This window comes from Chionomys nivalis, chromosome 23 (genome assembly GCF_950005125.1).
Source record: "Chionomys nivalis chromosome 23, mChiNiv1.1, whole genome shotgun sequence".
NCBI classification, from domain to species: domain Eukaryota; kingdom Metazoa; phylum Chordata; class Mammalia; order Rodentia; family Cricetidae; genus Chionomys; species Chionomys nivalis.
The window spans coordinates 32,201,027-32,214,851 of NC_080108.1; the positions used below are offsets into that span (position 1 = coordinate 32,201,027).

Below are 13,825 nucleotides of genomic sequence, written 5' to 3' on the forward strand. Positions count from 1 at the left end.
GCCTCGCTTGAACTACAAGCTGGCACCCCAAGGAATTTTGCCATGGGAGCCATGGCTGGACCCCAAACAGTCCCTTCTAGAAGAAAGCGACCCTGGTGAAGAATGCTATTCACAAATCTGGACCGTCCTGGCTTTGAGATTGGCCAGAGCCAAGGCAGGACCCCTAGTTTCATGGATCGGACAAAGGGACCTTCTCAAATTGGTCCTCCACCAGGAGCCATGCATGTGTGACCCTACTGTCAAGGCAAACGGCCTACCCCCCACCAAAGGCTTCCCGATTTCCAGTTTCGGCACAGCTCGGCACAACTCGGCACAACTCTTTGAGGCACGTGTAGGAAAGTCTCCTGTTTCTGCCAGTGACTTCTTGCCAAGAGCCCCAAGTCTGAGAGCACATAGCTGGGTGGAATGTGAGACTGGAGTTGGGGGGCTATGGAATCTGTCATCCCCCTCAAAGTTTTGGGCTTTGCCCTATCAGGACTGGGAACACTCCCTGAGTACCTTGAGTGTACCAAGCCACAGAATCTCTCTCTGTCTCCATCTATCCAACTCCCCATTGGATTCCAAGCAACAGAAGAGACCACGGCCGGATAGGCCTGAAGGAACCACGTCCCAGGTCGCATTCCCTGGGCAGCAGCTCACTTCACCTCGAATCCCTCTCAGCGGCTACTCTGTGGGGCTGCCACCAACCTGACAGCTTCCTTGGAGGTCTCCCCGCTGGGCCTGAACCTCCCAGTGACCGGGACAATGTTGAATGGACCTTCTTCCACCTGTTTCAGCTACACAGACTGCCATTGTTTGCAAGGGCCCTCCAGGAGCCAGAGCACCTAGCCACTCCCTCTCAGGATCTCAAGGAGGCAAGAGCAAGGAAAGATTCCCAGAGAGCCTCCAATATTCTGCCTAAACGTTGCCCATGACCGCTAGCAGAGCCGTGAAAGAACAAGGCCATCGCCATCGGGAGGGACTGAGTCAGGCCAGTGCTGGAGGAGGGCAGGAGCAGGGGAGTGGTTGGCAAGCCCGTATCCTACTCCCAGAGGACCTGGGTGACCCAAGGTGCAGGACCTCAGTCTCGATGAGAGCGGTGGTACTGAGTTTTCACTCATTTTGTTCAGCTTTTCCAAGGAATGATTGACTGGGAATCATCATCGATCCAAGCACGCTGGAGTGGCCTGGCCCAGAGACTTTCAGAGGTAGGTCTCCTCTCAAGCCAGGGTGGGTGTTGGGGAGTGCGAGAACTGCCCAGACGTGCCCCATCTGGGAAAGGGAGGTTGCAATGGGTCCATGCCTGGAAGGCGGGAGCACCTTGAGGACCTAAGTCTGCTAGAGGCGGGTGCAGACAGGTCTGGAGGCACGAATGGGCACACCTCGCAGCACCACCAAGACCCGACAATCGTCAGCTCGTGCTGGCAATTCATGGCATGCTTACCTTGGTCCTCTGGCCTTCTGCTGCAAGTCACCAACACCAGTGGACAAGAGTGCGGGCGGCTCAGTCTGCTGCCCTCAGCCGTAGGCATGGCCTGGGGTGCTGGGCCATTCTCTCTGCCCTGTGGCCATGCGTGCCACAGATGCAACACTGTGAAGACATAAAAGCACAGGCCCTCGTTACACTGGGAGCCATGACACTGGCTCTGGGAGGGCTTGGGCTGGTGGGTCTCAGTGGGACGATCGGGCAACAAGTGTTCTGCCAGCTCCCCTGCTCTGCCCAAACCCTCCAGCATGGTTTGCCAGACGACCGACAGCAACCTGGTCAAGTCTCAGGGCTTGCCCCGACCCTGGCACCCTGCGTGGCCTTGAAGGTGATATTTGGCCCTCTCTGCAGCCATTCCACAAATATCTGTCCGCCCGACGCATCCAGCTACTGCAACACCAGCAAGCAGTCTCTCACTCAAAAAATAAATAAATAAATAAATAAATAAATAAATAAATAAATAAATAAATATCCTCAGAGGCTGCTCTGACTAAAGTCAGCCCGGAAACCAGCTCACTGGATTCACTAACAAGGTCGCGCCCGCCTGGCAGACTCAAGCTCAAGCCTCAGGACTCAGCTCTCTTTGGACATGTTCCCTGAGCAAACCTTGCCTCCTATTCCCTGACCAGGTCTGACAAACTGACAGCCAGGGCTACTGGCACCTGCAAACCTCTCTCTTGCTAATGCAAAGGGCCTGAGGTCAAAGTGCACTAAGCCTTCCCCACAGGACTTCACTCTAGGAGATGCTATGCAGCCTAGCAAGGCAACACTTTCTTTGGAACTCTCGCTCTCCTTTTGGCCTTGTCTCTTTGTCTTTCTGTCTCTTTCTCCATTACCATCTCTGTCTCTATCTCCTTCTCTGACAGGGACGCCTCTGACTGGTTGCCGCCCTCTGACAGTCTCTCTTCATGGCAAGCCGAGTTCGAGAATCCTCCAATTTGGACTGCAAGCCTCAACACTGGGGTAATAGATGCAACCTCCTGTGGTACCGCAAGGGTAACCAGAAGAACCGGACATCTCCCCAGACACCTTGCAACGCCCAAGCCTTCTGATTGCCTGGAAAGCAACCTTGCAAGCACAAGCAGCTTTGGCAGACGCCCCTGCTCAATAGTAAGGCTCTCTAGCCAGCCTCGCTTGAACTACAAGCTGGCACCCCAAGGAATTTTGCCATGGGAGCCATGGCTGGACCCCAAACAGTCCCTTCTAGAAGAAAGCGACCCTGGTGAAGAATGCTATTCACAAATCTGGACCGTCCTGGCTTTGAGATTGGCCAGAGCCAAGGCAGGACCCCTAGTTTCATGGATCGGACAAAGGGACCTTCTCAAATTGGTCCTCCACCAGGAGCCATGCATGTGTGACCCTACTGTCAAGGCAAACGGCCTACCCCCCACCAAAGGCTTCCCGATTTCCAGTTTCGGCACAGCTCGGCACAACTCGGCACAACTCTTTGAGGCACGTGTAGGAAAGTCTCCTGTTTCTGCCAGTGACTTCTTGCCAAGAGCCCCAAGTCTGAGAGCACATAGCTGGGTGGAATGTGAGACTGGAGTTGGGGGTCTATGGAATCTGTCATCCCCCTCAAAGTTTTGGGCTTTGCCCTATCAGGACTGGGAACACTCCCTGAGTACCTTGAGTGTACCAAGCCACAGAATCTCTCTCTGTCTCCATCTATCCAACTCCCCATTGGATTCCAAGCAACAGAAGAGACCACGGCCGGATAGGCCTGAAGGAACCACGTCCCAGGTCGCATTCCCTGGGCAGCAGCTCACTTCACCTCAGAATCCCTCTCAGCGGCTACTCTGTGGGGCTGCCACCAACCTGACAGCTTCCTTGGAGGTCTCCCCGCTGGGCCTGAACCTCCCAGTGACCGGGACAATGTTGAATGGACCTTCTTCCACCTGTTTCAGCTACACAGACTGCCATTGTTTGCAAGGGCCCTCCAGGAGCCAGAGCACCTAGCCACTCCCTCTCAGGATCTCAAGGAGGCAAGAGCAAGGAAAGATTCCCAGAGAGCCTCCAATATTCTGCCTAAACGTTGCCCATGACCGCTAGCAGAGCCGTGAAAGAACAAGGCCATCGCCATCGGGAGGGACTGAGTCAGGCCAGTGCTGGAGGAGGGCAGGAGCAGGGGAGTGGTTGGCAAGCCCGTATCCTACTCCCAGAGGACCTGGGTGACCCAAGGTGCAGGACCTCAGTCTCGATGAGAGCGGTGGTACTGAGTTTTCACTCATTTTGTTCAGCTTTTCCAAGGAATGATTGACTGGGAATCATCATCGATCCAAGCACGCTGGAGTGGCCTGGCCCAGAGACTTTCAGAGGTAGGTCTCCTCTCAAGCCAGGGTGGGTGTTGGGGAGTGCGAGAACTGCCCAGACGTGCCCCATCTGGGAAAGGGAGGTTGCAATGGGTCCATGCCTGGAAGGCGGGAGCACCTTGAGGACCTAAGTCTGCTAGAGGCGGGTGCAGACAGGTCTGGAGGCACGAATGGGCACACCTCGCAGCACCACCAAGACCCGACAATCGTCAGCTCGTGCTGGCAATTCATGGCATGCTTACCTTGGTCCTCTGGCCTTCTGCTGCAAGTCACCAACACCAGTGGACAAGAGTGCGGGCGGCTCAGTCTGCTGCCCTCAGCCGTAGGCATGGCCTGGGGTGCTGGGCCATTCTCTCTGCCCTGTGGCCATGCGTGCCACAGATGCAACACTGTGAAGACATAAAAGCACAGGCCCTCGTTACACTGGGAGCCATGACACTGGCTCTGGGAGGGCTTGGGCTGGTGGGTCTCAGTGGGACGATCGGGCAACAAGTGTTCTGCCAGCTCCCCTGCTCTGCCCAAACCCTCCAGCATGGTTTGCCAGACGACCGACAGCAACCTGGTCAAGTCTCAGGGCTTGCCCCGACCCTGGCACCCTGCGTGGCCTTGAAGGTGATATTTGGCCCTCTCTGCAGCCATTCCACAAATATCTGTCCGCCCGACGCATCCAGCTACTGCAACACCAGCAAGCAGTCTCTCACTCAAAAAATAAATAAATAAATAAATAAATATCCTCAGAGGCTGCTCTGACTAAAGTCAGCCCGGAAACCAGCTCACTGGATTCACTAACAAGGTCGCGCCCGCCTGGCAGACTCAAGCTCAAGCCTCAGGACTCAGCTCTCTTTGGACATGTTCCCTGAGCAAACCTTGCCTCCTATTCCCTGACCAGGTCTGACAAACTGACAGCCAGGGCTACTGGCACCTGCAAACCTCTCTCTTGCTAATGCAAAGGGCCTGAGGTCAAAGTGCACTAAGCCTTCCCCACAGGACTTCACTCTAGGAGATGCTATGCAGCCTAGCAAGGCAACACTTTCTTTGGAACTCTCGCTCTCCTTTTGGCCTTGTCTCTTTGTCTTTCTGTCTCTTTCTCCATTACCATCTCTGTCTCTATCTCCTTCTCTGACAGGGACGCCTCTGACTGGTTGCCGCCCTCTGACAGTCTCTCTTCATGGCAAGCCGAGTTCGAGAATCCTCCAATTTGGACTGCAAGCCTCAACACTGGGGTAATAGATGCAACCTCCTGTGGTACCGCAAGGGTAACCAGAAGAACCGGACATCTCCCCAGACACCTTGCAACGCCCAAGCCTTCTGATTGCCTGGAAAGCAACCTTGCAAGCACAAGCAGCTTTGGCAGACGCCCCTGCTCAATAGTAAGGCTCTCTAGCCAGCCTCGCTTGAACTACAAGCTGGCACCCCAAGGAATTTTGCCATGGGAGCCATGGCTGGACCCCAAACAGTCCCTTCTAGAAGAAAGCGACCCTGGTGAAGAATGCTATTCACAAATCTGGACCGTCCTGGCTTTGAGATTGGCCAGAGCCAAGGCAGGACCCCTAGTTTCATGGATCGGACAAAGGGACCTTCTCAAATTGGTCCTCCACCAGGAGCCATGCATGTGTGACCCTACTGTCAAGGCAAACGGCCTACCCCCCACCAAAGGCTTCCCGATTTCCAGTTTCGGCACAGCTCGGCACAACTCAGCACAACTCTTTGAGGCACGTGTAGGAAAGTCTCCTGTTTCTGCCAGTGACTTCTTGCCAAGAGCCCCAAGTCTGAGAGCACATAGCTGGGTGGAATGTGAGACTGGAGTTGGGGGGCTATGGAATCTGTCATCCCCCTCAAAGTTTTGGGCTTTGCCCTATCAGGACTGGGAACACTCCCTGAGTACCTTGAGTGTACCAAGCCACAGAATCTCTCTCTGTCTCCATCTATCCAACTCCCCATTGGATTCCAAGCAACAGAAGAGACCACGGCCGGATAGGCCTGAAGGAACCACGTCCCAGGTCGCATTCCCTGGGCAGCAGCTCACTTCACCTCGAATCCCTCTCAGCGGCTACTCTGTGGGGCTGCCACCAACCTGACAGCTTCCTTGGAGGTCTCCCCGCTGGGCCTGAACCTCCCAGTGACCGGGACAATGTTGAATGGACCTTCTTCCACCTGTTTCAGCTACACAGACTGCCATTGTTTGCAAGGGCCCTCCAGGAGCCAGAGCACCTAGCCACTCCCTCTCAGGATCTCAAGGAGGCAAGAGCAAGGAAAGATTCCCAGAGAGCCTCCAATATTCTGCCTAAACGTTGCCCATGACCGCTAGCAGAGCCGTGAAAGAACAAGGCCATCGCCATCGGGAGGGACTGAGTCAGGCCAGTGCTGGAGGAGGGCAGGAGCAGGGGAGTGGTTGGCAAGCCCGTATCCTACTCCCAGAGGACCTGGGTGACCCAAGGTGCAGGACCTCAGTCTCGATGAGAGCGGTGGTACTGAGTTTTCACTCATTTTGTTCAGCTTTTCCAAGGAATGATTGACTGGGAATCATCATCGATCCAAGCACGCTGGAGTGGCCTGGCCCAGAGACTTTCAGAGGTAGGTCTCCTCTCAAGCCAGGGTGGGTGTTGGGGAGTGCGAGAACTGCCCAGACGTGCCCCATCTGGGAAAGGGAGGTTGCAATGGGTCCATGCCTGGAAGGCGGGAGCACCTTGAGGACCTAAGTCTGCTAGAGGCGGGTGCAGACAGGTCTGGAGGCACGAATGGGCACACCTCGCAGCACCACCAAGACCCGACAATCGTCAGCTCGTGCTGGCAATTCATGGCATGCTTACCTTGGTCCTCTGGCCTTCTGCTGCAAGTCACCAACACCAGTGGACAAGAGTGCGGGCGGCTCAGTCTGCTGCCCTCAGCCGTAGGCATGGCCTGGGGTGCTGGGCCATTCTCTCTGCCCTGTGGCCATGCGTGCCACAGATGCAACACTGTGAAGACATAAAAGCACAGGCCCTCGTTACACTGGGAGCCATGACACTGGCTCTGGGAGGGCTTGGGCTGGTGGGTCTCAGTGGGACGATCGGGCAACAAGTGTTCTGCCAGCTCCCCTGCTCTGCCCAAACCCTCCAGCATGGTTTGCCAGACGACCGACAGCAAACTGGTCAAGTCTCAGGGCTTGCCCCGACCCTGGCACCCTGCGTGGCCTTGAAGGTGATATTTGGCCCTCTCTGCAGCCATTCCACAAATATCTGTCCGCCCGACGCATCCAGCTACTGCAACACCAGCAAGCAGTCTCTCACTCAAAAAATAAATAAATAAATAAATAAATAAATAAATAAATAAATATCCTCAGAGGCTGCTCTGACTAAAGTCAGCCCGGAAACCAGCTCACTGGATTCACTAACAAGGTCACGCCCGCCTGGCAGACTCAAGCTCAAGCCTCAGGACTCAGCTCTCTTTGGACATGTTCCCTGAGCAAACCTTGCCTCCTATTCCCTGACCAGGTCTGACAAACTGACAGCCAGGGCTACTGGCACCTGCAAACCTCTCTCTTGCTAATGCAAAGGGCCTGAGGTCAAAGTGCACTAAGCCTTCCCCACAGGACTTCACTCTAGGAGATGCTATGCAGCCTAGCAAGGCAACACTTTCTTTGGAACTCTCGCTCTCCTTTTGGCCTTGTCTCTTTGTCTTTCTGTCTCTTTCTCCATTACCATCTCTGTCTCTATCTCCTTCTCTGACAGGGACGCCTCTGACTGGTTGCCGCCCTCTGACAGTCTCTCTTCATGGCAAGCCGAGTTCGAGAATCCTCCAATTTGGACTGCAAGCCTCAACACTGGGGTAATAGATGCAACCTCCTGTGGTACCGCAAGGGTAACCAGAAGAACCGGACATCTCCCCAGACACCTTGCAACGCCCAAGCCTTCTGATTGCCTGGAAAGCAACCTTGCAAGCACAAGCAGCTTTGGCAGACGCCCCTGCTCAATAGTAAGGCTCTCTAGCCAGCCTCGCTTGAACTACAAGCTGGCACCCCAAGGAATTTTGCCATGGGAGCCATGGCTGGACCCCAAACAGTCCCTTCTAGAAGAAAGCGACCCTGGTGAAGAATGCTATTCACAAATCTGGACCGTCCTGGCTTTGAGATTGGCCAGAGCCAAGGCAGGACCCCTAGTTTCATGGATCGGACAAAGGGACCTTCTCAAATTGGTCCTCCACCAGGAGCCATGCATGTGTGACCCTACTGTCAAGGCAAACGGCCTACCCCCCACCAAAGGCTTCCCGATTTCCAGTTTCGGCACAGCTCGGCACAACTCAGCACAACTCTTTGAGGCACGTGTAGGAAAGTCTCCTGTTTCTGCCAGTGACTTCTTGCCAAGAGCCCCAAGTCTGAGAGCACATAGCTGGGTGGAATGTGAGACTGGAGTTGGGGGGCTATGGAATCTGTCATCCCCCTCAAAGTTTTGGGCTTTGCCCTATCAGGACTGGGAACACTCCCTGAGTACCTTGAGTGTACCAAGCCACAGAATCTCTCTCTGTCTCCATCTATCCAACTCCCCATTGGATTCCAAGCAACAGAAGAGACCACGGCCGGATAGGCCTGAAGGAACCACGTCCCAGGTCGCATTCCCTGGGCAGCAGCTCACTTCACCTCGAATCCCTCTCAGCGGCTACTCTGTGGGGCTGCCACCAACCTGACAGCTTCCTTGGAGGTCTCCCCGCTGGGCCTGAACCTCCCAGTGACCGGGACAATGTTGAATGGACCTTCTTCCACCTGTTTCAGCTACACAGACTGCCATTGTTTGCAAGGGCCCTCCAGGAGCCAGAGCACCTAGCCACTCCCTCTCAGGATCTCAAGGAGGCAAGAGCAAGGAAAGATTCCCAGAGAGCCTCCAATATTCTGCCTAAACGTTGCCCATGACCGCTAGCAGAGCCGTGAAAGAACAAGGCCATCGCCATCGGGAGGGACTGAGTCAGGCCAGTGCTGGAGGAGGGCAGGAGCAGGGGAGTGGTTGGCAAGCCCGTATCCTACTCCCAGAGGACCTGGGTGACCCAAGGTGCAGGACCTCAGTCTCGATGAGAGCGGTGGTACTGAGTTTTCACTCATTTTGTTCAGCTTTTCCAAGGAATGATTGACTGGGAATCATCATCGATCCAAGCACGCTGGAGTGGCCTGGCCCAGAGACTTTCAGAGGTAGGTCTCCTCTCAAGCCAGGGTGGGTGTTGGGGAGTGCGAGAACTGCCCAGACGTGCCCCATCTGGGAAAGGGAGGTTGCAATGGGTCCATGCCTGGAAGGCGGGAGCACCTTGAGGACCTAAGTCTGCTAGAGGCGGGTGCAGACAGGTCTGGAGGCACGAATGGGCACACCTCGCAGCACCACCAAGACCCGACAATCGTCAGCTCGTGCTGGCAATTCATGGCATGCTTACCTTGGTCCTCTGGCCTTCTGCTGCAAGTCACCAACACCAGTGGACAAGAGTGCGGGCGGCTCAGTCTGCTGCCCTCAGCCGTAGGCATGGCCTGGGGTGCTGGGCCATTCTCTCTGCCCTGTGGCCATGCGTGCCACAGATGCAACACTGTGAAGACATAAAAGCACAGGCCCTCGTTACACTGGGAGCCATGACACTGGCTCTGGGAGGGCTTGGGCTGGTGGGTCTCAGTGGGACGATCGGGCAACAAGTGTTCTGCCAGCTCCCCTGCTCTGCCCAAACCCTCCAGCATGGTTTGCCAGACGACCGACAGCAAACTGGTCAAGTCTCAGGGCTTGCCCCGACCCTGGCACCCTGCGTGGCCTTGAAGGTGATATTTGGCCCTCTCTGCAGCCATTCCACAAATATCTGTCCGCCCGACGCATCCAGCTACTGCAACACCAGCAAGCAGTCTCTCACTCAAAAAATAAATAAATAAATAAATAAATAAATAAATAAATAAATATCCTCAGAGGCTGCTCTGACTAAAGTCAGCCCGGAAACCAGCTCACTGGATTCACTAACAAGGTCACGCCCGCCTGGCAGACTCAAGCTCAAGCCTCAGGACTCAGCTCTCTTTGGACATGTTCCCTGAGCAAACCTTGCCTCCTATTCCCTGACCAGGTCTGACAAACTGACAGCCAGGGCTACTGGCACCTGCAAACCTCTCTCTTGCTAATGCAAAGGGCCTGAGGTCAAAGTGCACTAAGCCTTCCCCACAGGACTTCACTCTAGGAGATGCTATGCAGCCTAGCAAGGCAACACTTTCTTTGGAACTCTCGCTCTCCTTTTGGCCTTGTCTCTTTGTCTTTCTGTCTCTTTCTCCATTACCATCTCTGTCTCTATCTCCTTCTCTGACAGGGACGCCTCTGACTGGTTGCCGCCCTCTGACAGTCTCTCTTCATGGCAAGCCGAGTTCGAGAATCCTCCAATTTGGACTGCAAGCCTCAACACTGGGGTAATAGATGCAACCTCCTGTGGTACCGCAAGGGTAACCAGAAGAACCGGACATCTCCCCAGACACCTTGCAACGCCCAAGCCTTCTGATTGCCTGGAAAGCAACCTTGCAAGCACAAGCAGCTTTGGCAGACGCCCCTGCTCAATAGTAAGGCTCTCTAGCCAGCCTCGCTTGAACTACAAGCTGGCACCCCAAGGAATTTTGCCATGGGAGCCATGGCTGGACCCCAAACAGTCCCTTCTAGAAGAAAGCGACCCTGGTGAAGAATGCTATTCACAAATCTGGACCGTCCTGGCTTTGAGATTGGCCAGAGCCAAGGCAGGACCCCTAGTTTCATGGATCGGACAAAGGGACCTTCTCAAATTGGTCCTCCACCAGGAGCCATGCATGTGTGACCCTACTGTCAAGGCAAACGGCCTACCCCCCACCAAAGGCTTCCCGATTTCCAGTTTCGGCACAGCTCGGCACAACTCGGCACAATTCTTTGAGGCACGTGTAGGAAAGTCTCCTGTTTCTGCCAGTGACTTCTTGCCAAGAGCCCCAAGTCTGAGAGCACATAGCTGGGTGGAATGTGAGACTGGAGTTGGGGGTCTATGGAATCTGTCATCCCCCTCAAAGTTTTGGGCTTTGCCCTATCAGGACTGGGAACACTCCCTGAGTACCTTGAGTGTACCAAGCCACAGAATCTCTCTCTGTCTCCATCTATCCAACTCCCCATTGGATTCCAAGCAACAGAAGAGACCACGGCCGGATAGGCCTGAAGGAACCACGTCCCAGGTCGCATTCCCTGGGCAGCAGCTCACTTCACCTCAGAATCCCTCTCAGCGGCTACTCTGTGGGGCTGCCACCAACCTGACAGCTTCCTTGGAGGTCTCCCCGCTGGGCCTGAACCTCCCAGTGACCGGGACAATGTTGAATGGACCTTCTTCCACCTGTTTCAGCTACACAGACTGCCATTGTTTGCAAGGGCCCTCCAGGAGCCAGAGCACCTAGCCACTCCCTCTCAGGATCTCAAGGAGGCAAGAGCAAGGAAAGATTCCCAGAGAGCCTCCAATATTCTGCCTAAACGTTGCCCATGACCGCTAGCAGAGCCGTGAAAGAACAAGGCCATCGCCATCGGGAGGGACTGAGTCAGGCCAGTGCTGGAGGAGGGCAGGAGCAGGGGAGTGGTTGGCAAGCCCGTATCCTACTCCCAGAGGACCTGGGTGACCCAAGGTGCAGGACCTCAGTCTCGATGAGAGCGGTGGTACTGAGTTTTCACTCATTTTGTTCAGCTTTTCCAAGGAATGATTGACTGGGAATCATCATCGATCCAAGCACGCTGGAGTGGCCTGGCCCAGAGACTTTCAGAGGTAGGTCTCCTCTCAAGCCAGGGTGGGTGTTGGGGAGTGCGAGAACTGCCCAGACGTGCCCCATCTGGGAAAGGGAGGTTGCAATGGGTCCATGCCTGGAAGGCGGGAGCACCTTGAGGACCTAAGTCTGCTAGAGGCGGGTGCAGACAGGTCTGGAGGCACGAATGGGCACACCTCGCAGCACCACCAAGACCCGACAATCGTCAGCTCGTGCTGGCAATTCATGGCATGCTTACCTTGGTCCTCTGGCCTTCTGCTGCAAGTCACCAACACCAGTGGACAAGAGTGCGGGCGGCTCAGTCTGCTGCCCTCAGCCGTAGGCATGGCCTGGGGTGCTGGGCCATTCTCTCTGCCCTGTGGCCATGCGTGCCACAGATGCAACACTGTGAAGACATAAAAGCACAGGCCCTCGTTACACTGGGAGCCATGACACTGGCTCTGGGAGGGCTTGGGCTGGTGGGTCTCAGTGGGACGATCGGGCAACAAGTGTTCTGCCAGCTCCCCTGCTCTGCCCAAACCCTCCAGCATGGTTTGCCAGACGACCGACAGCAACCTGGTCAAGTCTCAGGGCTTGCCCCGACCCTGGCACCCTGCGTGGCCTTGAAGGTGATATTTGGCCCTCTCTGCAGCCATTCCACAAATATCTGTCCGCCCGACGCATCCAGCTACTGCAACACCAGCAAGCAGTCTCTCACTCAAAAAATAAATAAATAAATAAATAAATATCCTCAGAGGCTGCTCTGACTAAAGTCAGCCCGGAAACCAGCTCACTGGATTCACTAACAAGGTCGCGCCCGCCTGGCAGACTCAAGCTCAAGCCTCAGGACTCAGCTCTCTTTGGACATGTTCCCTGAGCAAACCTTGCCTCCTATTCCCTGACCAGGTCTGACAAACTGACAGCCAGGGCTACTGGCACCTGCAAACCTCTCTCTTGCTAATGCAAAGGGCCTGAGGTCAAAGTGCACTAAGCCTTCCCCACAGGACTTCACTCTAGGAGATGCTATGCAGCCTAGCAAGGCAACACTTTCTTTGGAACTCTCGCTCTCCTTTTGGCCTTGTCTCTTTGTCTTTCTGTCTCTTTCTCCATTACCATCTCTGTCTCTATCTCCTTCTCTGACAGGGACGCCTCTGACTGGTTGCCGCCCTCTGACAGTCTCTCTTCATGGCAAGCCGAGTTCGAGAATCCTCCAATTTGGACTGCAAGCCTCAACACTGGGGTAATAGATGCAACCTCCTGTGGTACCGCAAGGGTAACCAGAAGAACCGGACATCTCCCCAGACACCTTGCAACGCCCAAGCCTTCTGATTGCCTGGAAAGCAACCTTGCAAGCACAAGCAGCTTTGGCAGACGCCCCTGCTCAATAGTAAGGCTCTCTAGCCAGCCTCGCTTGAACTACAAGCTGGCACCCCAAGGAATTTTGCCATGGGAGCCATGGCTGGACCCCAAACAGTCCCTTCTAGAAGAAAGCGACCCTGGTGAAGAATGCTATTCACAAATCTGGACCGTCCTGGCTTTGAGATTGGCCAGAGCCAAGGCAGGACCCCTAGTTTCATGGATCGGACAAAGGGACCTTCTCAAATTGGTCCTCCACCAGGAGCCATGCATGTGTGACCCTACTGTCAAGGCAAACGGCCTACCCCCCACCAAAGGCTTCCCGATTTCCAGTTTCAGCACAGCTCGGCACAACTCAGCACAACTCTTTGAGGCACGTGTAGGAAAGTCTCCTGTTTCTGCCAGTGACTTCTTGCCAAGAGCCCCAAGTCTGAGAGCACATAGCTGGGTGGAATGTGAGACTGGAGTTGGGGGTCTATGGAATCTGTCATCCCCCTCAAAGTTTTGGGCTTTGCCCTATCAGGACTGGGAACACTCCCTGAGTACCTTGAGTGTACCAAGCCACAGAATCTCTCTCTGTCTCCATCTATCCAACTCCCCATTGGATTCCAAGCAACAGAAGAGACCACGGCCGGATAGGCCTGAAGGAACCACGTCCCAGGTCGCATTCCCTGGGCAGCAGCTCACTTCACCTCAGAATCCCTCTCAGCGGCTACTCTGTGGGGCTGCCACCAACCTGACAGCTTCCTTGGAGGTCTCCCCGCTGGGCCTGAACCTCCCAGTGACCGGGACAATGTTGAATGGACCTTCTTCCACCTGTTTCAGCTACACAGACTGCCATTGTTTGCAAGGGCCCTCCAGGAGCCAGAGCACCTAGCCACTCCCTCTCAGGATCTCAAGGAGGCAAGAGCAAGGAAAGATTCCCAGAGAGCCTCCAATATTCTGCCTAAACGTTGCCCATGACCGCTAGCAGAG

General features: G+C 55.1%; 5 non-coding genes across 5 annotated transcripts; all 5 read right to left on the reverse strand.

The window, feature by feature from the left end:
• Nucleotides 1-1,055: 1,055 nt before the first annotated feature.
• On the reverse strand, nucleotides 1,056-1,149 carry LOC130865598 (small nucleolar RNA SNORD116). Its single transcript, XR_009056151.1, has one exon. It is a non-coding gene; the product is annotated as a small nucleolar RNA SNORD116 (small nucleolar RNA).
• Nucleotides 1,150-3,648: 2,499 nt separating this feature from the next.
• LOC130865599 (small nucleolar RNA SNORD116) lies at nucleotides 3,649-3,742 on the reverse strand. Its single transcript, XR_009056152.1, has one exon. It is a non-coding gene; the product is annotated as a small nucleolar RNA SNORD116 (small nucleolar RNA).
• Nucleotides 3,743-6,216: 2,474 nt separating this feature from the next.
• LOC130865600 (small nucleolar RNA SNORD116) lies at nucleotides 6,217-6,310 on the reverse strand. Its single transcript, XR_009056153.1, has one exon. It is a non-coding gene; the product is annotated as a small nucleolar RNA SNORD116 (small nucleolar RNA).
• Nucleotides 6,311-8,800: 2,490 nt separating this feature from the next.
• LOC130865601 (small nucleolar RNA SNORD116) lies at nucleotides 8,801-8,894 on the reverse strand. Its single transcript, XR_009056154.1, has one exon. It is a non-coding gene; the product is annotated as a small nucleolar RNA SNORD116 (small nucleolar RNA).
• A 2,491-nt stretch (nucleotides 8,895-11,385) lies between these two features.
• Nucleotides 11,386-11,479, reverse strand: LOC130865602 (small nucleolar RNA SNORD116). Its single transcript, XR_009056155.1, has one exon. It is a non-coding gene; the product is annotated as a small nucleolar RNA SNORD116 (small nucleolar RNA).
• Between the last annotated feature and the right edge of the window lie 2,346 nt (nucleotides 11,480-13,825).